Source organism: Notechis scutatus, chromosome 2 (assembly GCF_049901735.1).
Source record: "Notechis scutatus isolate UNSWTSFEM ecotype Mainland chromosome 2, rNotScu1.2, whole genome shotgun sequence".
Classification (NCBI taxonomy): Eukaryota; Metazoa; Chordata; class Lepidosauria; order Squamata; family Elapidae; genus Notechis; species Notechis scutatus.
In genome coordinates, this window is record NC_142010.1 from 178,899,189 (window position 1) to 178,924,197 (window position 25,009).

General features: G+C 36.1%; 1 protein-coding gene across 23 annotated transcripts in view; it reads left to right on the plus strand.

The window, feature by feature from the left end:
* The window catches only part of ZNF462 (zinc finger protein 462), a 166,080-nt gene that overhangs the window by 21,933 nt on the left and 119,138 nt on the right, over positions 1 to 25,009 (plus strand). Inside the window, exon 1 of one of the 23 annotated variants that reach the window (XM_087957521.1) lies at positions 23,226 to 23,340. The exons of the other annotated variants lie outside the window; for them this stretch is intronic. The gene's annotated coding sequence lies outside the window, so the exon portion shown is untranslated. Of the gene's footprint in view, positions 1 to 23,225; positions 23,341 to 25,009 lie in introns of those variants that run through there. 23 annotated transcript variants of the gene reach the window in all.

The window sequence follows — 25,009 nt, forward strand, 5'->3', positions numbered from 1 at the left end:
ATTGGTTGCACAGTCAGCCAGATGTTTAGACTTGATTTGGCATTTTTATCCACATATCAAGGCCTTCACAAGGACCTGGGATAAGCAAATGTTGTTATTATCTGTTCACAACAATGTGAAGTCACAGCTGCCAGTTCTTTAGCTGGTGTTGGCCTTCATACACATTGAATTCTTTCCAAGAAACTAGGATGTCGTAATATATTGGCGTGTGGATCCAAGCGATATAACCTTTTGTTGTTGTTTTTATTATTATTATTATGGGTTTGTGTGTGTTTCTTTTGATGAACTTGCTTCCTTTTTCCCTTAACAGAAAACTACGTTGTGTTTTTTAAAAGATATTTCCCCCCCAAAAAAGTTAATCCTAGAGTATAGCAAGATTTAGCATGGTTAGCAATAGGAGAGATTAAACTCTCCCCCCCCCCCCGTGTGTGTATGTATATACATATGTATATGCTTTTCAGTTATTTAAATGTATATGTATATATATATGCTTTTCAGTTATTTAAATGAACTGTATTATTAAATTGAATTGTAAGCCAACAAGTGTTAGGATTTGATACCTAAATCCTAATCATATCTATTGAGAAACCCAGATTTTGTGATTACCTGAAGATTCACACCTTTTGCTTAAGATAAATATTTTTGATACCCTGAACAGAACAATTGAGCATTTGCCTAATTTGAAACAGTTGATGAGAATCGGTGTATATTGTAGCAGCAGAAGTTATGAGGGCTGAACCTTTTCTCTCATTCCATTCACACTCAACCATATTCTTTTCTTTCATCACCCTTGTTTATATTGATCACTTGGGTAGCAAGGGAATATTACAAAGAGCTTTTGTAAACATGTACTTTGGGTTTTAAAGACTACTTCAGAGGTAGTTCCCTGGGTTTGCAATTAAAATACTGGATATTAGATAAAGGAGAAGTGTTTCCATGGCCTTTTAAAAGAGAAATATGCAGTTGTTCAAAATGTATGTTGTCCGGGCGCTCAATCTGGCACACCACTTCATTTTCATTTGTGTCTCTCTGTGTGTGTGTTTTCCCTGCTAGTGTGAATTACAGCTTCTAGTTATTCTTTGAGGTCATGTTCTTCTCAGCAGTCCAGTTGGAGATAGACCAGGTGCACTGTCCCACGCAGACTCTAAGTTAGGACTATAGTTTAGATGTGCTCTATGCTTGGTTTTTTTTTTTTTTTTTTAAAGAGATTGCTTTAATGAAGTGAAGTTTAAATGGGGTTTTGGTGGAAAAGAGACCATCTGGCTAACAGAAGGTTAGGGCAGGTAATGTCTTGCTGAGAGTGCCCCACAGATTAACTCGGTGTTTCTGAAAAATGCGCTCTGTGGCTGCTTATGTTCGAGTTTTGAAATAGTGCCTTTCGAATTTGCAGAGCCAGCAGATCTATTACCACTGCTGTGACACAGGAGATAATTCTGTTGGGCAAGCAGTAACATGGGGGTGGTTCTACAGCAGAGGATGTGTAATGTCAACATGAAGCCCTGGAGTTGGCACTAGGAAGGAAAGCAGCCATTTTATGCCAGTGCAGGAAGTCTAAACAGATTCTCCTCACTCCAGGCTCTGTCTCTTCTCCTTTACACTACAGCCTTCCCATTTTGTAATAAAGCTGCACCTTTGTGTTTTATCATCTGAGAAGTTCAGCCCAGGCGCACATTTCTTGGCTCTCCCCCTCTCCCGTCTCTCTCTTTCCCCCTCCTTTCCCCCCTCATCTTTCTTTTTTATTTCTCCTGAAGGAACTGAAGAATATTCCAAAAGCTTTGTATAAATGAAGGCTGGGAAGGGTTGTTGGAAGAGGTTCACAAAATCTGGAGAAAAGGAAGCATTCAGTCATGTGAAAAGTCCTAAGCTTCTGATGAAGCTCCATTGTAATGTGTCGATTCCTTCCTTTGTCTCCAGCCCATAGACACTTTTGTTCCATAGCTGCAATCATCTGAGAACACTGTGTGATGACTATGAAGTGGGGAAGGGTATAGAACACTGCAAATGATATAGAATAGACTGTGCAATTATGCAATTGCCATGTTATAGTAAAAATCCATCACAATTGTCTCTTAATAAGACATTACCATAGATTTGGGGAGCATTTCTTCCTTTTCTGTACATTCGTTGCCGTTCATTTAGCTGCTGTGACACCAGTAGGTTCACTGCTGTTAATTAAGGAGTCTGTAAAAATGGCATATAGGGTGCAGCAGTTTTGTAGGCAAAGTTCTGGGAATGTTCAGAACATTTTCTTTGAGTTCTTCAGAATGTATTGACCAGCAGAGCATTAAGGTACACTAAAAATTGGGTTGCTTTTAAGAGTAATAATCAGGCTTCTGCTTTGCTAATAAAGGTAATCCTTAACTTACAACAGTTCATTTAGTGACTGTTCAAAGTTACAACAGCACTGAAAAAAGTGACTTATGACTGTTTTTCACAGTTACGACCTTTGCAGCATCTCCATGGTCATGGGATCAAAATTCAGATGCTTGGCATCTGGTTCATATTTATGACCGTTGCTGTGTCCCAAGGTTATGTGTTCCCTTTTGCGACCTTCTGACACGCAAAGTCAGTGGGGAAGCCAGATTCACTTAATAACTGGGTTACTAATTTATCAACTGCAGTGATTCGCTTAACAACTGTGGCAAGAAAGGTTGTAAAATGAGCAGGACTCATTTAACAAATATCTCACTTAACAACAGAAATGTTGGGCTCATTTGGGTTGTAAGTCGAGGACTGACTGTATAGCATAGATATTTCTGTGTTTACTAAGCTGAAAGCAGGTTTCCCAAGAATAAGGTGTTATCGAGCTTTCCCATGGAATGATTAAATTGAAATATTATTGAGACCTCAATGTGAAATGTAGTTTGCATTTCTTGGCACCATCTGGGATGGGAGGGCACGCATTAAACTGAAATTACATAGCAAGAACCTTCTGTTGTTTGCCCTGCACTTATTAATAAGCGCAAGGAAATTGGGGGAGGAGTAATAAAACTGAGTTTTTAATCTAATCTTTTGGTAATTGTTCAAGGTTTAAATTTAGGTACCATGAGATAATGGTCACCTTGCAAAAACTGTTCTGTCATTTTACCTCCCTTCTAAGAGTTGGCACCTCCATTCATACTAACAACAAAGTAGAATTTAACACCTGTGTGTGTGTTCAAAGGGGATTGCAGTGTATTAATTAGGTTTTTACATGGCTTTTTCTGTCCAGGTTCTTCTGTTTCTTTGTCTCCCAGAAATACTTTGAATAAACAGTGCCTGTGCAGGTAACTTTATAAAGATGTTGCTTATGGCTAATCTTTCCTGTGTAATAAGGAATGGGCCCTAATTTACAATTAGGGATGACTCACAGTTACAGTCAATGAATTATATCACCAGGATCTTTCCTCCTGCTCACCAGAATAAACAGAAGTAGCTCAGGGCTAGTGGAGCCTCCTTATTCCCAAGAAATTAGTTTGGCAACATCTAAAGCAGCGTTCTAATCTTAGTGTTACCCAAATATCCTGTACTACAACTCCCATAATTCTCCAATCAGAGATGAAATCACATTATGCATGCTGATTAAAAAGATAAGCTTCAGTTCCTGTCTTGGTACTTAGATACTTGGGTACTTAGATACTTGGGTGTTTAGAATCGATAATTCTTTAAATCAATAGTCTGATCAAGGTGCCTGTTTTGTCATCTCTTTTTTAAAAAGTTTTTTTTTGGGGGGGAGGGGCGACAACAAATATGCAAATAGCTTGATTGAATGGGCTGCTTGTGTCTTCCTGAGAAAGCTGATGGTTTCATTCAGCAATATAGCTTTTTTAATTCCCAAGCCTGCGTGATAAGATGTGAGATATTATTCCAGCCTAGTTAAGGGAACAAAAGCAATAGGGTGCATTTAGTGTTCGGTGCAGGAAAATAATACTGTTTTTTTTTGGTCAGGCTCAGTTACCTGGATTGATTTTGGCTTCTTGACCTTCGGAACTGGAATCTACTAAAAGTGCCAGTCCTGACCATCCAGATAAAGATTTGGATTATAGAGCTATATTGTATAGATTCAAAACCCTTGCATGGCCACAGAATGGTATACGGCCATTTATATTTTCCATATAACTAATCTCAAGAGGTACTAGAGGGTAGAATAGGATAATCCCATGCAAACTATTCCAAGGAGTGGGGGGAGATACAATTTTTGACCATCCTTTGTGTCTGCTGCATAAGAATGCAGTGGTGATACTGATTCCTATAACCAAACTAATATTCATCGCTAAGGGGTGTTGGTGGGAGATATCGTTGAATTAATTACAATCCATTAGACAAAAAGAAGTGCCTAAATATAAAGACTTAAGTGTCTGTTTGGAGATACCACAAATCTAAGACTGGTTCTTGTCCATTCCATTTGAGTCGCTATCTTGTTGGTGTCTCCAGTTTCAGGTCAATGCTACATCTCATAATTGTCAGTTTTTCTCTGCTTGAAGAAGTTTCTGTACCTTGGAACTATTTGCAGTACAAGTACACCACTCCTGTAGGAATAGGCTGCCATGACATGCTTTGTATTTGTCTGGTTGCCTTTCTTGTGTGAAACAGTACTATGTAAATTTACACCTTATCAGCAATTGGTACATGGTGTATGGGTAGATATAATCCTCAATAACACCTATATTGGCCCTGAAGTGATGGTTGCAGAGGAAGTAGAGGTTGAAGCTTCTCTGCTGGCATAATGTTTAAACTAACACTTGCAAAGTTAGATAATGTAGGGACTACTTAGTCATTCCAAAAAAAATGTTCCCTGTGTATTCTGCTACCAAATATGTATTCTACTACTTTTGGGGAAAATGTGATGCTTATGACCCCAACTTTTTCTTTCAAGATGGAATGCATCATCTATCAGATTTTCAAGAAACCTCTCCATTTTTAAATGCAAATCTCTGCAACTTCACAGGTTTTTTTTTAAATAGAAGTTTTATCCAAAAGCATTACAATAAAACTAATAGAAAGTAAAAGAATAAAGAAGATGCAGAGAAGAAAAAAGAAAAGAAATTGACAAATAAAAAAGAAAGGAAAAAATAAGAAATATTACAGAAAAAAAGAAATATATAAAGAAATGTCTTCCCCCTTCATCACATGTATAATTTTTTTAATAACTTACGACCTTCTCTTAAAATATATCATATAATCACTTTTCCCCTTATCTGATCTATAAACAAATACTTAAACTCTCATCATTTCAATCCTGATGTCAGCAGAAATTCATTAAGAAACTTAAGACATCAGTCGAATCCTTTTGTGTGTCCAGTTTAACTTCTTTTTCTTTTACTCTTGTAGCCTCTAATTTTTAAATCCAGCTTCAAATCAGTTTCAATCTTGTCAAATGTTTATTTTGAATAACATATTTTAAACATTATCTATAGAGGCACAAATAATTCCAAAATCTTATTTCAAATTTATCTGGACATTTACTCCATTTATCATTTTATTTATCCTTTTGCTATTAATTTTAAAAAATTAAGTCCTTAAAACTCCTTTTGCTAAGGAATTGTGAAAAGCTGGTTTCCTCACCAGATCCTCATTATGTTGTAGTCCTTGGGTCTGGTTTTTGTAGAAGCATCTTGTCTGCCATTTTTCCTCTGGAAGTCCCATAATTTCACAGTTTTTGTCTTTGCTCTTTCACGTCCCTTTTCCTTCTAGTCTTTTTCTTTTTGGTCTTTCACTATTGATTAAAAAGCTGGTATATACTGTAATGTTTAACACTCTATAATTCCTACACATAGTCATTCATGGGCAGGAGGGAAAATGATGACACATGTTAATGAAGTAATCATAAAAATGCTGTGAATTATGTATTACCAGATGTCTTGCTTTTGCTCTAATTATTTTGTAATAAACAGTCATGCTTTAAGGTATCCGTTTCAGTTTTGATTCATACTATTTTGTTGAGCAAAATAACAGTACATAGTTAATCTCCAAACAAAGAAATGCTTCTCTTCCTAGATGCATAAATTGCACTTCAGTTTCTTTCTGACAGCATAAATAAAGTTAGGGAATGCATGACTATTATGGATCTTTGAATTTAAGAAACCATAGCTAACTGTGGCTTCTAAATTCACTTTGTTTCTTCTGTGAAATGTTATAGTTTATTATATAAGATTTTGGTTGTCTGAATGGCACTTATTTTTCTACCTATGGCCCTCTGTGGGAGCTCTGCAGTTTTTATTATCTTTATGGCTCAGATTTCATGCTGGACTGTGTTCGACTTGGCCTAGAGTCTATACTTTTTAATAAAAACTAGATATTATTTAGTTTCTGTTCATGAAAAAGGGAAGGAAGGAAGAAGAGGAGAGGATAAGAAAGGAAAGAAAAAGATTAGTTGACAAGAATATACAATTTTTGGATACTTAATAGCCAGATATGATAGTCACTGAAGACTACGTATAGATTTGTCCTGCTCACCCATAAAGCTTATCATTTTGGATAAACACTATCTCTGTCAATGCACCATCTTCTTAGGAAACCATTATGAAAACATTATATAATGGATTCCTTGAATGTGATCAGAGCATAAATACCAGTCTATAAGTTGATTCCTAGATCTACCGTTTGCATGTTTATTCTGAATAGATCATCAGGACAGCAAGCCTATATGCACTTGCCTGGGAATACACATGTTTAAGAATAAAGAACATTTGAATAGCTAAGTATAGAGTTATAGTGCTTGTTTCATTTATTCCATGGATTTATTATTTACTTTTACTGTGATTTATAAATATCAGTATTTATGCTTATAAGATTTATGAGGTAGCAGATACTGGGAAACCATATGGAAATTTGAAAAACTAGCTCTGCCTTATCCCACATTCAGATTTTTTTTTATTTGCCAACATTTGAATTAAGCCTAAAGGGAGACACCTATGAAGGATCACACTAAATGACTTTCTAATCCAGTTGTTAATGGTTAATTCAGTACCTTGAGGAAATTTGCATGTGAAACATAACCATAATAACTCTTATTCTGACTTTGACAACTCCGACTTTTTGAAAATTATGCTTCCTCCCTATCTCTTTCTACTGCAGAGAAATACTAAATAATAGATACATATTAAATTTTGTAATATGAAAGTGTTAATTTTTCTGTCAAAATGAATAGTGAAAATCTTTGCCTGGTGGCAAAACTGGAGTTAGGAAACTTCTCATTTGTAGTTATCCCAGGGTCTGTAGTGCCAGTGACAAGCAACAAAGGAATAAAACTTCTCAAAAGTCTGATAAAACTATATAGTGACTAGTGGTTTTCGCTCCTCCCACCCCAGTGATGTTTAGGAAAGCTATCAAAGGGGAATGTAGGTAAAGCTATAATGTTTGAGCTAGTTGAGTCTTATTGCTCTGATATAAAAAACCTTAGTATTAACTTCTTTTCTTTCATGTTTTAAGCAGGGGTGGGATTCTACCAGCTCGCACCTATTCTCTAGAACCGGTTGTTAACATTCTAAGCAGTTTGGAGAACCGGTTGTTAGAAGAAATTACTGGCCTAATCCTGTAAGGAAGGCAGGAAGGAAACATTCTGGTGTTGCTCACATAAATTGCCTCTCCGTTAACCCTTATTACATTCTTGGCAGGACTAGACTTCCTGTCTCAGGAACTTCTCTGGAGTTTTCTTTCCCTCCTTTGCTGGTGCTTTGCTTGTGTGGAGTGACCATTTAAAGTTACAGTGGCACTGAAAAAAGTGACTTATGACCATTTTTCACACTTATGACTGTTGCAGCATCCCCACAGTCATGAGAGGCCAGGCGAGGAGATGCATGCCTCGATGTGAGTGATATTGAGTTGGCCACGCCCAGCCAATAACATGACCATCAAGCCATGCCCACCAACTAAGCCATGCCCACAGAACCGGTTGTTAAAAAAATTGAATCCCACCGCTGGTTTTAAGGGAATATCATCATTTTAACTTGTGGTACCTGATTTTTTTTTTTTTACTTTGGATGAATCAGACAACCTTAAAGAAAGTCCTTAGACGCTACCAATTTTAACCTGACTGAAGGACATGTTCTAAAGAACTAATTCATTAAGCAGACTTTTGAAGGACATCCTTTATAGAACAACTACCCATTTTATTTGGTTAATGGTTGACCTAATTCCTGGAATGCATTTTAACATAAAGAATGCACCAAACAAGATGGGGATAAAAGCTGCAGAAGTCAACTCCATCATTGAATTAAAATCAATGCCATGCTCAAAGAATGTTGCAGAGTTTGTTACAGTTTTTAAATGGCAAGAACGTGTTGTAGAAAATTTTAAAAACAAATATTGTTTGAATATCAGTTAGCAATCCAGCTGCTGTATTTTGAAACAAGTTGCAGTTCCAAAGTCAGCTTTGATATTTAAATTGAAGTAAATTATAACAGGGAAATTTTAGCCTTTACCTTTTTGAACATATCCTAAATAAATAATATAAGAAAATTTTTCTTAAAAAGTATGTTATCTGGAAATAACTTTTTCTTGTGTGCCTTGGCTGGGGATGATATTCTAATCCTTGTGACTTTAATTACAGAATTTTGATAAACACATTCACAGGTTGTCTCTATGTTAGCATCTACATTGAACATTAGTTTCTGTGTAGACAGTGGCATTTAAATGTTTGTGAACTGTTTTAAATGTTTCAGCGTAAATATGACCTAAAGTGTTATTTGCTTTCTACACCAGTCCTAAACTAGCGAAAGAATCCAAATAAACAAATGAATAAAAAAAAACATACTTCTTTATTGATTTATTGAGGAAAATCATCCAAAGCTGCATATTTGTATGTGGAAAAAGTATTGATTGAAACATCTGACTCTATTTTCTCCATTAAATGAATGGATGATCCTAGAGATTCACATATGTTTGCTACACACAAATATATAGCTTGGGATTATTTTACTCAATAAATCAATGAACATATATATTTAAATCAAATCTTGATTATGGTCATAGACCAGCATAGGAACAAGTATAATGTTTTGATTCAAATGTTTAATTTTCTTTATATAGTTTTAGGTCTTGTAGGGAGAACAGATCACGTTTTAAGCCATACTAATACAGAAATATTGAATATTCAGAAAAGTTCTACAAATTTTTAAACTCAGTTGTTTAACAGTCTTATACTACTTTAATTTTGTTGGAAATGCTGTTTTTTTTTTTTTTTCCCAAAGAAGGTTTTCCTTGTGTGATTGTAGCAAGCTTTTTTTTCCCTGTTTACAGTATAAAAACTTCTAGATATTGATTGCCCACTATCTTATAAGGAGGAATATTTGTTTTTCCACTAGAATCTACATTATCTACCACTTTTAAAGTGATATTAAGGTGTGGCTTGTGATAGGCCTGTGCTTTATAGAATAAGATGACTCATTCTATAATTCTTTCTAGTATTGAGATTGAATTCCAGAAATTCCTTGAAGTATTGAACTTGGAGCTTGCTTCCATATGATCCTTTCATTTTGAAACTACGCTGAGAGCTGGCTCTCAGATTAATAACTTTAGTTACTGGATGATCAACAGGTAACTATCTCCTGAAAAGAGATAAGCCGTCTTTCCTTTATTTACACAGTTCTTCTCATTTAAAAATAGATTAATTCCTGGGATTCTTTTTTTTTTTTAAAATTTCCTGAATAAATATTATTCATCAGAATTCTAAGAAGCATGACCTTTGGGTTAATTTTACAATGCAAGTCATTGTGAGAGAAATGCAACATATTCCATAACATTTTATATGGGCCTATCTAAGTAGTTTTCATTTGTATTCCTTTCCTCACTTTCCTCACTGTTCTTTAAGGATGGAAAAATGATATAGTATTCAGTTTTTTCAGACTGAAAATTCTAGAAGTAAGTTTGGAAACCCAGTAAGTTTCCTCAGTCCTTTCACAGAAAAATTAACTCCTTATCTCTGCCTCCTTGTTATTTTTGGAATTTAGTTTAGGTTAATGTTGAATGCACATTTTATTTCTGTTGATATACCCTTGCTTATCCTCTTTGATTCTTAAAATATCACAGAATAAATTCATATTCTGCCTATACCTTCTGCCCAAGCCTGACTTAAACAATTAACAAGTCTTTTAAGTTTCCTTGAATTTATCTAATTGGACTTTTGAAACAGAATATTCAAAATGCCTAAGTATAAGATAATTCATTAAAAAGTTTATTCCCTCTCTGTTCTCCTGTCCACATACAACATGGCTTTCTAGTCCCTTTCTAAATAGCAGCGTATTTAAGATAATATATTGTTAACTAGAGTTTTAGCAATATATGATTTGCAATTAAGAGAAGTAACATACCATGACACACAATAGACTCTCCTCCTCTGTGTTATCCGGATCAGATGGCATAATAACCTTGCATGCAAAAATCTGGACTTCAGGTACTTTTAAATTTGCTGTCTACTAAGCAATAAAGATAATTTACCTCTGTATGAACAAATTCAATCATATCCGGCTAATGTAATGTAGTTTTCTTTATAGAAAACAAACGTTTATCAGGAAAAAAATGCACATTAAAAAATATGTACAGGTAATCCTCGATTTACAACTGGATACTTAGCGACCATTCAGAATCATGATAGACCTCCCCACCAAAAGATACTTATGACCCAGTTCCAAAGTTCTAATTGGCTGCATGTGATTCCATTATTGGGACTTGGCAATTGGCCTTCATTTACAGCTCTTTGCCTTATCCCACATGAATGCAATTTACAACTTTTTTTGCCAAAAAACCACCCAGTATATACTTCCTTTCTTTTTTTTCTTTTTTTTTTTGGCAAAAATGCCCCAAACAAGCGAACAATGGGCAGCATTTCCTTAACAACTACCATGTTTGCTTACAATATCATAAAATTTGGTTGGCAGACTCCATTATGGTTTTAAGTTCAAGGAGTTTGTACATAACCCAGAGATCATGTATATTGTGTAATAAAGATTTATTTGGTTGATTTTTTTTTCTAATAAAGCTGAAGATGACTGTATGAGTAGGATACAGAAAAATTAACAGTTCATAATACATATTTAAGGATCTGTAGCTGTAAAGCAACTGTTCTAAAATAGATATTGATAGATGGAATTCTAGGACAGTAGGAAAGAATTTTTTACTCTAGCCATGATGTAAACCAGGCATATCCAACTCGCAGTCCATAAGCCTTGTGTGGCCCTGGACAGCTAATAATGTGGCCCCATAATAAACATATACAAAAATAAATGTAGTTTGTTGTTTATATACATTATATTATACTATATATTTTATATATGGCTCCAAATAATTCCACTTCATTCAGTGCGGCCTAGGCAAGTCAAAAAGTTGAACATGCTGATATAGGTTGTGTGATGCCGTCCTCTATCGTTAAAGTGCAAAAAATGGCTGTGAAATAGTTCCCAATACATAGTGTTTATAAACATTGAGGTGACATTTCCTGTCTCTATTTTACCTATCGATATTGTTGTTTGTGTTAACAGTTTCCCTAGCAATAAAATTCATGGGTTAATTGCTCTGTAAATTGTGTAAAAAAGTATACTATTTCCCTATTTTTATTTTACCCTAAGCCTATTTCAAATTTATACTATGTTAATTCTTCGATTAACTTCTTAAGACCTGCATTTTTCTGCGGTAAATCCTCATTTATTTTATCTATTTATGATACCTTTAAGTTTTACATCTCTCAGAGGCACTTTTGTACTCCTGTGTAAAACAATTTTATAATATTCTCATTTGTTGGGTTTATTATTATATCTTACCCTGAAGGGTCAAGTGCCTCTAGAGTATTTTTTTGCCCCCGTAGAAAATGTGAATTGATATAAATAGACACAAATTTCCAATGGTGAAGTTGGCTTAAACAAAATTCTATGCTTTTAAGGGAAAAATAAAGTTGTCGGCTACCTGAATATAGTCACCTTATACCGAATAGTAGCATATTACCTATTTTAGGTATTATGAACAGATTATATGAGAGACTCCAAAATATAATTCTAGACATGGACATCAAGGAGGATGGGTCTGGTTTGCACCCATCAAGCAGTGACTCCCTGGGTTCTGAGGCTGAGAGCAAGGTAAAGGCTTTTGCACTGTCCTTTAAAAAACCCAATATGTTGAATATTTCACATTGGGAAAGAAGTGATCCTTCCTTCCTTCCCTGCGTGTATAAAAATTTAGCTTAGAAAAATTGAAGAACATAAATATGAGGGGGAAATTGTGGCATTCTTTACTTTCTTTCGAATTCCCAATAAAGCCCACATTTTTTTCTAAGCCTAGCTTAGAATGGAATCTTCACAGCTTCTCATCACTTTTCTCTCAGTGAAATGTACTAATCTATTGTCAGGCAGACAATAGTTATTGTACAGAGATGGGGAGATCAACCAGCTTGTGTTCCTGAATAAAACATAATGGAAATCTTGACTAAAGTTCGCATAGTGTCGAAGTCATAAACTTTTTGCAGAACAGACAAAGGAAGATGGATCCAATGAGTTGCCTCTGAGGCAAAAGAACTGATTTTTAAAAAAAGGTTATTTGCAATTTGCCATCTTTTAAGAGCTTCACAAAGCTGGGAGTTAGTGTTATTTGTTCCTGAAACCTGGGTTCTTTTTTTAAAGTAACCCTAAAACCTTAGAAGATTACTTTAATTCTTAAGAAATAATTCTTAGGAAAGCAAGGACTATTACTGAATAGATGCTGGACCTAATAGATTGAGATGTTATAAGGAGAAATACTGTAATAAGAATCAAGATACAGTGCCTTGCTAAATATGAAAAAGAATTCCTAAGGAAGGCTTCAATATTTCTAGTGGGAATATAACTAATTTTGAGATAAATCTGTTGAACATTTTCTGCCATAAGGATGTATGCTTATCAAAATGTAGAATTATCTATGAAACACAAGTTTCTGATACAGAATGATAAGCATTTTGATCTTTGGAAAGAAGTGAGTGCAATATCTTTTTGAACAGTGAAGAAGCACCCGTAGACTATTTGACAAGTGAGTCATTAATATTTTCATATATGCATTTCTGATTTTTTAAAAATATTGTAATGTATAGCCTTGAGCACTTGGCTTCTCTGAATCCTGATTTGTGCTTGGATCAACATCAGGCAAAAATTAATTTCCTCTATGTAAATATCCATGGTAAATGACTGGAGACATTAGGAATGTCAGAACTGAGAGTCAAGAAAATATTGAATCATTTCACCAGGTGCTTTCCTATTCTAGTTAATTTAGGGTTTGGGAACAGGTTAAAGTGCAATAAAAAGTTACATTTTCCTGCAGAGAACCTAAATAAGTTTCAGCTGGGGTGGGATTCAATTTTTTAAACAACTGGTTCTCTGGGCGTGGCTTAAGTGGTGGGCATGGCTTGGTGGTCATGTGACTGGCTGGGTGTGGCCAATTCAACATCACTCACATCGAGGCACGCATCTCCTTGCCTGGCCTCTCATGACTGTGGGGATGCTGCAATAGTCATAAGTGTGAAAAATGGTTATAAGTCACTTGTTTCAGTGCCATTGTAACTTTGAATGGTCACTTCACACAAGCAAAGTACCAGCAAAGGAGGGGGAAAAAAACTCCAGATAAGTTCCAGAGACAGGAAGTCTAGTCCTGCCAAGAATGTAATAAGGGTTAACGGAGAGGCAGTTTCTGTAAGCAACACCAGAATGTTTCCTTCCTGCCTTCCTTACAGGATTAGGCCAGTAATTTTTTCTAACAACCGGTTCTCTGAACTGCTTAGAATGTTAACAACCAATTCTAGCGAATAGGTGCGAACTGGTAGAATCCCACCCCTGGTTTCAGCCTGGAGCAAACCAGCAAAATTACAGGCAAGTTCTCATAGCATCTGAAGAAATGGAGGAAATCCTTCACTAGAATATATTAGCATTAGTTCTACTAGAGAGATTGATTGATTTACTGAAAGAAGACAAATTGGAGCCCAAATATAAATTGAACATGGATAACTTTAGCTAACTCTCATTGCCTGATCTCACCAGAAGTTGGAGAAAATGTGCCAAATTCTTCTCTTGTCTAAAAATTAATTTCTTGTGATTAAAGATGAAACATTGGCATATGCCAGACTGCCTGACCCGATAAAAGACAATATCAGAACAAATAAAACTTAAGATTTGGAAGCATATTCTTCTGCTTAATTTGTTGGCTCAGCAACTTCTTTTCTAACTGCGTTTATAGTAAGTGCTACAATAATACTAAACCTGTAAGAGACTGCTATCAAACTCTCAAGAGACTTAACAGATAGCGAACCAACATGTTTTAACTGCACAAATGTTTTAAAAATTGGATGACTTCAGCAGTTTTTTCCCCTGATTACATACTATATATATATTTAAAATGTTGGATGAGGCATTTTTTTTCTATAAAATTTTAGTTATTGTAAATAGGAATGCTCCCCAAATCCAAATAAGGTTGCAAGTAAGCAGATTTACAGATTGACACAGACGTTCAGTTAAGTTAGTCATTCAGTTAAGTTATAAAGAGATAACCTGAGGAGCTTTCTTTGTCATATTTGCTGTGACAAAATTATTCGGAATCCCATTTCTAGAATCCCATTTCTAGATTTTTATCAAAATCGATAAAGCAAAGCACTAGGAAAATGAGACCAAAAGCTTGTCATTCCCCCTCCTACTCTTTTTAACTTTTTGCAGGCTGGTCTTAGCAAAGAACTACAGCCAACCTACTTCGGGGACATTAAAAACAGAAATATTTTAACTATAATACATAGTGGCTCCTCTACCTTGACTTTCTACATTCGCTTGACTTCACTCAGGCTAGGAGAGTTATTAGGAAAAGGCTTTTAAAGATTGAAGGACAGAATGAAAAAGGACTCATCCCAAATTTGGTCCAAAACTCAGCTTAATCATTGTTAGGTAGAAACCAGCCAACTATATCAACTCACTCATCTCTCCAGCCCAACAAAGGTTCTTCTTTAGAGCCAGATATAATAGTCTACCCTTAGTGCTTTTATACAGTAGATTCAATAAAACCCCCATGATTAAATGAACCTGCCCTTGTGGTAATGGTTCAGTTGAATCTATTCTCTACATGCTGTAGCGCTGCTCCTTTTACAGTTGTATTTAAAGAAGATTCGTCTTTCCTCTCAAGCTACATGCACCAAATTCTTCCAAAAAACATCTTGTTAATGTTCTCTTAGCAGATAAGAAAACTGCTACCCCCCCATAACATAGTAAAATTCTGTATAGCGTTGTGAATGTGCACAAAAAAATTGACTGACTGATGTACACGACTGACATCTTCATATCTGATTGATTTATCTTACGGCCATGTGGATACTTTGTTTTTCTCCTTTTTTTCGACTGAAATTTATGTTTTCTTTTATCTTGTTATTGACCGAAATAAATATAGGTAGACCTCGACTTAACAACATTGGTTTAGTGATGGTTTGAAGTAACAATGGCATTGAAAAGAGTGACTTATGACCATTTTTTACACTTACGACCATTGCAGCATCCCCATGGTCACATGATCAACAGTTAGATGCTTAGCATCTGGCATATATTTATGATGGTTGGCGTGTTCCGGGATCATGTGATTACCTTTTGCTACCTTTTGACAAGCAGAATTAATGGGGAATCCAGATTCACTCAACAATTGTGGCAAAAAAGGTTGTAAAATGGGGCAAAACTCACTTAACAACTGTCTTGCTTTACAGTGGAAATTTTGGACTCAGTTGTGGTCATAAGTCAAGGATTTACCTGTATTGTATTACATGTAGAAGGCCATTTTTCTCCCACCTTTTTGTTTTGCTCTGTAACCAAAATATTTTTCTGAAATGTTTATAAGACAGGCTAGAGGAAGCATCTAACCAATCTTTGCAGATCTTGATGAATAAGTATCTGGTGAGTGCTCAGACCACAGGAAGTCCAAGGCAGCAGGCTTTTCTGGGGAATTGGGGGGAAAAACATTCTGGAAGAAGGCAACAACAACCCTCTTCCTAATTGTTGCCAAGAAAGCTATCTAGATATGTCATGAAATCACCAGGAGGAATCTAAGTGAGTTTACATTAGCAGTTTATAAATCTCAGTAATGAGACATCCTTTGCCCTCTGAATTACCGTCTATAAGGAATCCCACACAAAGAAAAAGGAAAGGAGGAGGAGGAGGAGGAAAAAAAAGAAAGTTCAGTCATTCTTTTTGAAAATTATCAGTCTTCTATCATAATGACCTGCTGGGAGAAACAGTTCAGATAACTTAGATGACATTGAATTATGCACAACACGTGATCGCTTAGCAGAGGAGATATCTTATTACCTATGAGAGGGTGTTGGAAAGGTGATGTGAAAGGATTGGAAGGACGGGGAAAATTGCCTTGATAAAATAAATAATTTTGGGAAGAAATCTTGCCCAGCTTCTGTTGCCTCTTTTAATCATGATTTGGCTCTTTCTGATAGGTCCAGGCTTGGATATGGGTATGGCAATCAAAATGTGGCAAGAAAATTCTGAATATACTAAGGTTAGATATCTAGATATAAAATATAAAAATAAAAATTTGGATGACTTTTCAGAGATTATATATAGAGATAATCTTTAGTCTATAAGATGCTCCTTTGCAAGACTACTTTTGAAAAATAGGTTGAAATTTTTGTTTTTTCTCAATAAAGGAACATATATGTATATACTTAAATAATACAGTGACAATATTATTTTTAATAAAAAATTATAAATCACAGCCAGTTACTAATACATTCGTTTTAATTTTGTTTAAACTTGCTTAAGTATAACACTTATTCTAATGTAGCTTCTTGGAAGCTGTATTGCATATGTGTGTGTGTATGTATGCATGCATGCATGTATGTAGTATAAATATATATTTACAAATCAATGAAATGCTCTGGTGCAGATTTGTATTTATTATCTTCTCCTTTCTGAAAATAAACATAAAAGTTAGCTAGTCATTAATTCTGCTAAATATGTTTTAAAATCTCTCTTGTTCATGGTCACATGCATTCCATACTTTGACCTGAATGATCATTTGGATTGGGATAAAATACAATTGGGACTTCCCCCATTAATATCACTTCTGTAGAAATACACCGTTTTTAGGATGTCTAGGAAAATCAAGAGCATCATGTATATACGGAAAGGTAACCTATCCAAGTCAGGCCTTTTCCCTTGAAATTCCAGGTTTTTATCACATATCAGCACACGTAATGCGACTTTTCTGCCAGTTCTGATTAAGAGTTTATGGATCATAATAAAAGTGTCAATGGAAGTGGCCAAATGTGGCCTGCAAAATTAATCATTACATAGCTTTTTTTGTTATTTAAGAACAGTCTGGCATAGTCTGATATTGTTCAGCAGTTGGTAGTGTTGGCCGGGAATAGTAATCATGGGAATTGTATAAGTAGAGGACACCCATTTGGGAAAAGTGGTTCTATTGCAAACCGCCTTGCTGAAGAAAACTTTGTGTCTGGAGAATCTTATTTAGACAAGCAATAAGGTAATAAAAGAACCAAGCTGTTAAAAAAGTCATGGATATTAACAACCCACTGAGCCACACTCCAGCATATTCCTAGAATAAAAAAAATGAATGAAAGGGAACTTAAAATTGCAAATACTCCCCCTCCCCCGTGCGTAGGGGAGAACTGTTTTGTTGTAAAAACTTTGGATTTCAGCTCATCTTTCATCTTATTAAACCAGCTTTCTTACAGTTTCTTTTCAGTTCAGTATTTTTAAGGGTGGCCATTGTTTGCAACACAATTGCAAAGGCCTGCAAAAGTCCCAAGAATGGCCTAACACTTTCTTAATGATAAACCTAGCAAGTTGGTGCTAAAATCGAGTTACCTACAAAGGGGAGAGAAGGCTGTAGGCAAAAATCTCTGAACAGGCTGAAAAAGCTATTTCTGAGAAAATTATATTCTGAGCGATTTGGCCTAGATCTAATTAAATCTTTGGTGGCATCGATGTGGCATCTATTCTGCTGTGAGATTCTCTGGCAGACCTTGACCTGTGTTGACCTATTCTTGAATAGGTGAACTTAATTTCTTCTGAGAGCTCGCTAGCTAGGTAGCTACTAAGTGACTTTGGAAATATCACAGCATCAGATTTTGCGTATGTGTTGGTTTCTCACATGTGTATTCTGTTTTGCTATTAGAAAGTGAAATATCTTGCTGATTTAAAAAAGGAGGTCTAAAACTACAAATCATGACAAAATGGTTATTAGGGTAGTCAGTGGCACAAAACTAACCATCTTGCTTTTTCCCTACCTGCAGTTGAACTTAGACTGAATGGCACCTGTGTCTTCCCATATCTGTTCATCTGTATTTTTTTAGAAACTTTTTTTTTACCAAAGTTGCATGAAACTGAACATAATATTCAAGGCATGGGATTTCCTTGCAAGATCCCTCCCAATCTTAAACATTATAATCCCATGAAAACTTCAAAGATTTTTAGAAGACCCAATTATGTTCTTTATTTTTTATTTTTTTTAAAAGGTCCTTAAAAATAAATAAAACTACTTAGGTTTTACTTTCCACCATTTTTGTTTCAAGCTCATTAATTTATTGGTTTACAGTATTGTAATATAAGTGTGCCATGAAATAAAGTCTTAGATAGGTCACAATATTAAAACAATTGGAAGTCAGTAATTAATTTAAAGCAGCAGTAAAAAATAATTGGAGGGTAAAAATTCAAGACAGGGGAAGTAAAATTAGCGTATTGCTGAGGCTGCAGAAATTGGGATGGTCACAAGATGGCAGGAAAGAGTTTGGGTTTTCTGTGTCTTTTAAAAGACCATTATCAGTTTCCACTCTGTGTGTGTGTGTGTGTGTGTGTGTGTGTGTGTGTGTGTGTGTGTGTGTGTATATATATATATATATATATATATATATATATATATATATATATATATATATATATATATATATGTATGGTGTTCGGCTTGGTTCGGGTATTTTCCCACGTCATTGTAGTTGTTCTTTTAAAGTTGTAGCAACATTTCAGCAGAATCTCATCTGCCATCATCAGGCTTCTGTATTGTGTCCGTCTGTGAGTCAGACTTTTACAGTGGTTTCAGATTTGAATTTGGGGCAGCCTATTGCTGTGCCAGAATGGTTTTTTCTTCATCCTGATTGGTTGGGAGTCTTGGTCTGTGTTTATTGGTCTCGGAGTTTGCTGTGTTCTGCTTGATTGGTGTCTCTAATATCTTCTGTCTGTTTTTTGGCTCTTTTTGTATCTTGATTGGCTGGCAGCATTGTGTTGCTTTAATGGAGGCCTTTAGTGCAGCTTGGCTTCGGGTAAATGGACGGCTATCATTAGTTAGGAAGCTGGGTTTCATCTGGGTGCCTGGTTGGGATGTGTTTGAGCTGGAGGTTCATGGAAGAATTCGAATCCAGAGCCCTGGCCAATGCCATCCTCAAACCCAAACTATGGTTAAGATACATCGATGACACATTCGTGATTTGGCCCCATGGACAAGAAAACCTAAACAATTTCCTAACACACCTAAACAGCGCACACCCCAAAATCAAGTTCACCATGGAAACAGAAACAAACAAACAACTACCATTCCTAGATGTACTAATCTACAAAAAAACAGATGGCACACTAGGACACACCATATACCAGAAGAAAACACACACCAACCGCTACCTCAACGCCCAATCCCACCACCACCCAGCACAGATAAACTCCGTGGCTAAAACACTAATTACCAGAACCAAACGCCTGGCAGACAAGACACACATTAAGACTGAACTATGCACCCTGACTAAAGTACTGACAGCCAACGGCTTCCACAAAAGCAAAATCACCAGCTTGATCCACAAAAACACACTGAAACATAATAGAGACCCAGAAGATGAACAGACCTATGGAACAGCTGTCCTGCCCTACATAAGAGGTACTACAGACAAAATTAGTAAGGTACTACACAGACATCACATCAGGACTGCCTTCAAAACAGACAGAAAAATAGCAGCCATCCTTAGCAACCCCAAAGATAAAATTGACCTGGAAAACCAAGGCATATACGAAGTCCCCTGTGCATCATGCCCGGCCACATACATTGGACAGACCAATAGAAGAATAAGCACCCGCCTGGATGAACACAAAAATGCAGTCAAAAAGCTGGAACACACTTCCTCACTAGTCCAACACATGGAAGCCACAGGTCATAGCATCAACTTCAATGGCACCAAAACCCTGGCCACTATAGAAAACCCTAATCACAGAATCATCAGAGAAGCCATAGAGATTGAAAAAGACCAGAAAGCATGAATAGAAGAGATGATTCCACTAGGCTGTCAATCATTTGGAAGCCTGCACTCACAAACAAAAAATCTCCACACCACAAGCCAGGCAAACACCTGGGCACAAACAGATCCCCTGATACCTCCAGCTCAAACACATCCCAACCAGGCACCCAGATGAAACCCAGCTTCCTAACTAATGATAGCCGTCCATTTACCCGAAGCCAAGCTGCACTAAAGGCCTCCATTAAAGCAACACAATGCTGCCAGCCAATCAAGATACAAAAAGAGCCAAAAAACAGACAGAAGATATTAGAGACACCAATCAAGCAGAACACAGCAAACTCCGAGACCAATAAACACAGACCAAGACTCCCAACCAATCAGGATGAAGAAAAACCATTCTGGCACAGCAATAGGCTGCCCCAAATTCAAATCTGAAACCACTGTAAAGTCTGACTCACAGACGGACACAATACAGAAGCCTGATGATGGCAGATGAGATTCTGCTGAAACGTTGCTACAACTTTAAAGAACAACTACAATGACGTGGGAAAATACCGAACCAAGCCGAACACCATACATGTAAGTACCGTGAAAACTTAAGAAAACATATATATATATATATATATATATATATATATATATATATATATATATATATATATATATATATATATATATATATATAAATATTAACAGATCAAATAAAGTGAAGATATGACTTAGGGAGGTGGTAAGATGGGGGTGATTGGAACATAAAAGCAGGTTGAGATGAAAGTATGGATTTAGGGAAAAGAAGCGCAGGGTTATCTAGACTGCAAAGATCTGAGTGACCACTAGTTAACAGCAAGAATTTGGCAAGTTATATTTCTTTGCTGCTTTCTGGTGCTTCTATGTTTTTCCAACCCCCCAAAATGACTTCAAAGTTACTGCAAAAGAGGTGTTAGGCAAGTCTCCTTGAGGAGAGCAGTATGAAGTCAACATTTCTTAGCATATCTTAAATGGTAAGAAAAGTAAATTTTCAAATAATATTGACTCAGGCTGTCTCTACAGGCTAAATTCAGCAATAGGAAACAATCCAGAAGCTACAAAAGGAGATGAAAACATCAATAGGTTGCTATTAGTTTGGTTTAGATCTAAAGTGGGCAAGAGTGCTTTGAATCCACATCTTCATAAGATGTTTTTATGGTGCTCACTCCCAGCCACTTTCTGGAAAACTCAAGTGATTGCAACACATTTATTGATTATGTGCCATTAAGTAGTTTTTGACTCCTAGCAACCATATAGATAGATTTTCTCCATAATGATCTATCCCTAACCTGTTCTTTCAGGTCGCATGAATGATGGTGCACTCATCACTATCTGAGTCCATCCACCTCTGGTTATCCTTTTCTTTCCTTCTACTTTTCCCAGCATCAGATCCTTTTCCAGGCTTCACATAATGTGTCTGAAGTAGAGTAATTTGAGCATGGTTAATTGTGCCTCCAGTGAGAACTTGGATTGATTTGTTCAATGAGTCATTGATTTGTTTTCTTGGCTGTCCATAATATTCTCAGGAGTCTTTTTCCAATACCAAAGTTCAAAAATGTCAATACCTCTTCCTATCCTGCTTTGTCAAAGTCCAGCTTGCATTTCTATGGAGTGTCATAGGGAATATATGGCTTGCAAGATTCTAATCTCTGTAGGTATAGACAGATCACAGGATTTGAACACGTTTTCTTCATGTTTACCAAATGCTTGTTTATTTGTTCCTTTATTGTTGATTGTTGATCCTAAAAGAAGCTTCCATCACCTCAGTATCTTTAGTCTCAATTCTGAGGGTGGTTTTTCCCGTTGTCATTAGCTTGCTCTCCTTTATATTTTAGTCCAGTTTTTTCCACAAAACTCATTGACGTTTAGTACTAGAGCTTACAGATACTTTGCATTTTCAGTTATCAGGGTAGTGTTATCAGCATATTTCAGGTTACTGATGTTTCTTTCTCCTATTTTAAAATCACGCTTATCTTCTTCCTATCCAGCTTCCCTTAATGTAGATTCTTCACATAGGTTGAATAAACAAGGAGAGAATATGCAATCTTGTCACATTCCTTTGCCAATCTAGAGCCAGCATATTTCACCATCTTCCATCTATACTGTAGCTTCCTGATCTGTATAGAACATGAGGATAATGAGAAGTTCTGGGATTTCCACTTTTCTGAGCACTTTCTATAGCTTGATGTAATCAACATAATCCAAGATTTTTCTATAATTGATGAGTTTTCTTTATTATTCTTTGGCTTTCTCAATTATCCAGATTGCATCAGTAATGTTTCATGTTCTTTGGCCATTTCTAAAGCTAGCTTGACCAACTGGTACTTCTTTTTCCAGGTAGGGCTCTAATCTGTGCTGAATGATCCCAAGCATTCTTTTGCTAGCATGTGAAGTTAAGAATGTTGCATGAGTTTACGTGCTCTGTTAAGTCTCTTTATCTTGGTATTGGAATGTAGATTGACTTCTTCCAATTTGTTGGCCATGGTGTTATTCTCTAGTTTTGCTGGCATGACTTGGTTAGAACTATCACTGGTTCTTCTTCTGTTGCTTGCTATATTTCAGTGGGATTCCATAAGTTTCTCTATTATCACGTTTTGACTTGATAATGGCCAGAGCACTGATCTAACATCTAGTAGTAGATGTTTTTGTAAATAAGGAATATTTTATAAGGTATTTCAGATGTTGAAATATTCTTCTATATAGTGTTTCAGTATACCCCTTCCAACTTCCTTTGATCTCCTTTGGTTTCTGGCTGTCCACTGACTTCTTTAGCACTACCAAATTGAGATTAGGACTTTCTTCTGAGTTCAGAAATCTTTTCAAAGACTTTTTTCCATCTCTAGTGTCTTGTGTCTTCTAACAGCTCTCTGAAAATCTTTGTTAAGCTCTTTTCTGAGGCTTTTTGTTGATCTTGGCTTTGGCTTCTCTACTTGGCAATTTCCACAGTTTGTTCTAACATCCAGTTTGCTTTCTTCTCTTTCTACATTTTGGCCGTCTCGTTTGACATTCATCCTTAATAACTTATTTGAACTTCATTCCATAATTCCTATGGTTCTCTATCAGTGAAGATCAAGATTTCAAAGTGATTTCTGATGTTCTTGAAAATGGTGAGTATATGTTCAAGTATATCATATTGTAGAAACTGATTAGCTTTCTTTTTTTTTCTTTAGCTTCATTTGGAATTTGCACACAAGCAGTTCATGATCTATTCCAAAGTTAGCAATTGGCCATGTCTTTAATGGCACAGTTGAGCTGCTTTTAGCAATAAAATAGTCAACTTGATTTCTATATACTATATATTCTATATATATTCTATATCTGGTGATGTCAATGTATAGAAGTGCTATTTTGGTGGTTTGAAGAGTGTTAGTTATATGAAGAAATAATTGGAGTGGTAGAACCTAATAAATTGATCCCCTGCTTCATTTTGGTTTCCTAAACCATATAATCCAATACATTTTCTTTTTTTCGCCATCTAGTCTCCAATCACAAGCGGCGTACATATTATTTGAATATTTTGTTGATTTCAAATTGGACTTGGAAATGAAACTCATTCACTTCCTCTTCTTTTGCATTGGTGGTTGGATCATAAACATGAATGTCCATGGAGATTTTCATCCAGGTCATAGTTGTCCCAAAGGTGCTTTTTTTTTTTTCTCAAGAGGCAACCAGATGTTCTTGTTTTTCTTTGAAGATGTTTCGCTTCTCATTCAAGAAGCTTCTTCAGCTCTGACTGGATTCCATTCCCCACCATCCACTCAGAGCTGAAGAAGTTCTTGTATGAGGAGCGAAACGTCTTCAAAGAAAATCAAGAAAGTCCAGTTGCCTCTGGGAGTGGGGGAATGCACCTTTGGGATATACATGAACGATTATCATATTAACCGGTTGTCCATGAAGTCTAATCAATATTATTTAATCATTGATTGCATTGTAGCCAAGCATTAAAGGTTGCTATATCTTTCCTAACTATCAAAGCAACACTATTTCTTCTTTGTTTATCCATGTAATAAAAGATGGGATCTTTTGACTGAAATAGTCCCGTCTCAAACCATCTCAGTTCTCTGATGCTGCAGATGTCAATTTGTAGTTGTTCCATTTCATCTTTCACTGTCTTGAGCTTTCCGGTGTTGAAGCTTCTTACATTCCCTGTTCCTATACTATAATGTTATCTTTGCGGCTTTACATTTCCTTTTCCTGTATGGCAACATTAGCAACTACATGTCTGGACGGCTTCATCGCAGTGATAATTACAGAATCCGTGTAATCGCTGATTCTTTTAGGGCAGAGTACTGCAAGCATGTGGGAACTTGAGATTCTCCAGGAGTTTGCATCTTTCATTATTTCACGTTGCAAGTATATTCGTTTAGAGACAGTTCAAAGTTACAACATTGCAAAGTGGCTTATGACTGTTTTTCACACTTACGGCCATTGCAGCACTGGTCACATAATCAAAATTCAGATGCTTGCAAGTGGTTCATGTTTATGATGGTTGCAGTGTCCTGGGGCCATATAATCCCCTTTTGCAACTTTCTGACCAGCAAAATGCGTGGGAAAGCCAGATTCACTTAACAAAATGGTGGCAAGGAAGGTCGTAAAATGGATCAAAGCTCACTTAACAAAGGTCTCGCTTAGCAATGGAAATTTTGGGTTCAATTGTGTTTATAAGTCAAAGACTACTTACATTGGAATGTGAAGCAGGAGCTGTCAAATTTTTTGGATTGGTACTCGTCAGCCAAATAAATAAACCTCCACTAGGATGGACTCTGGGCAGTATAA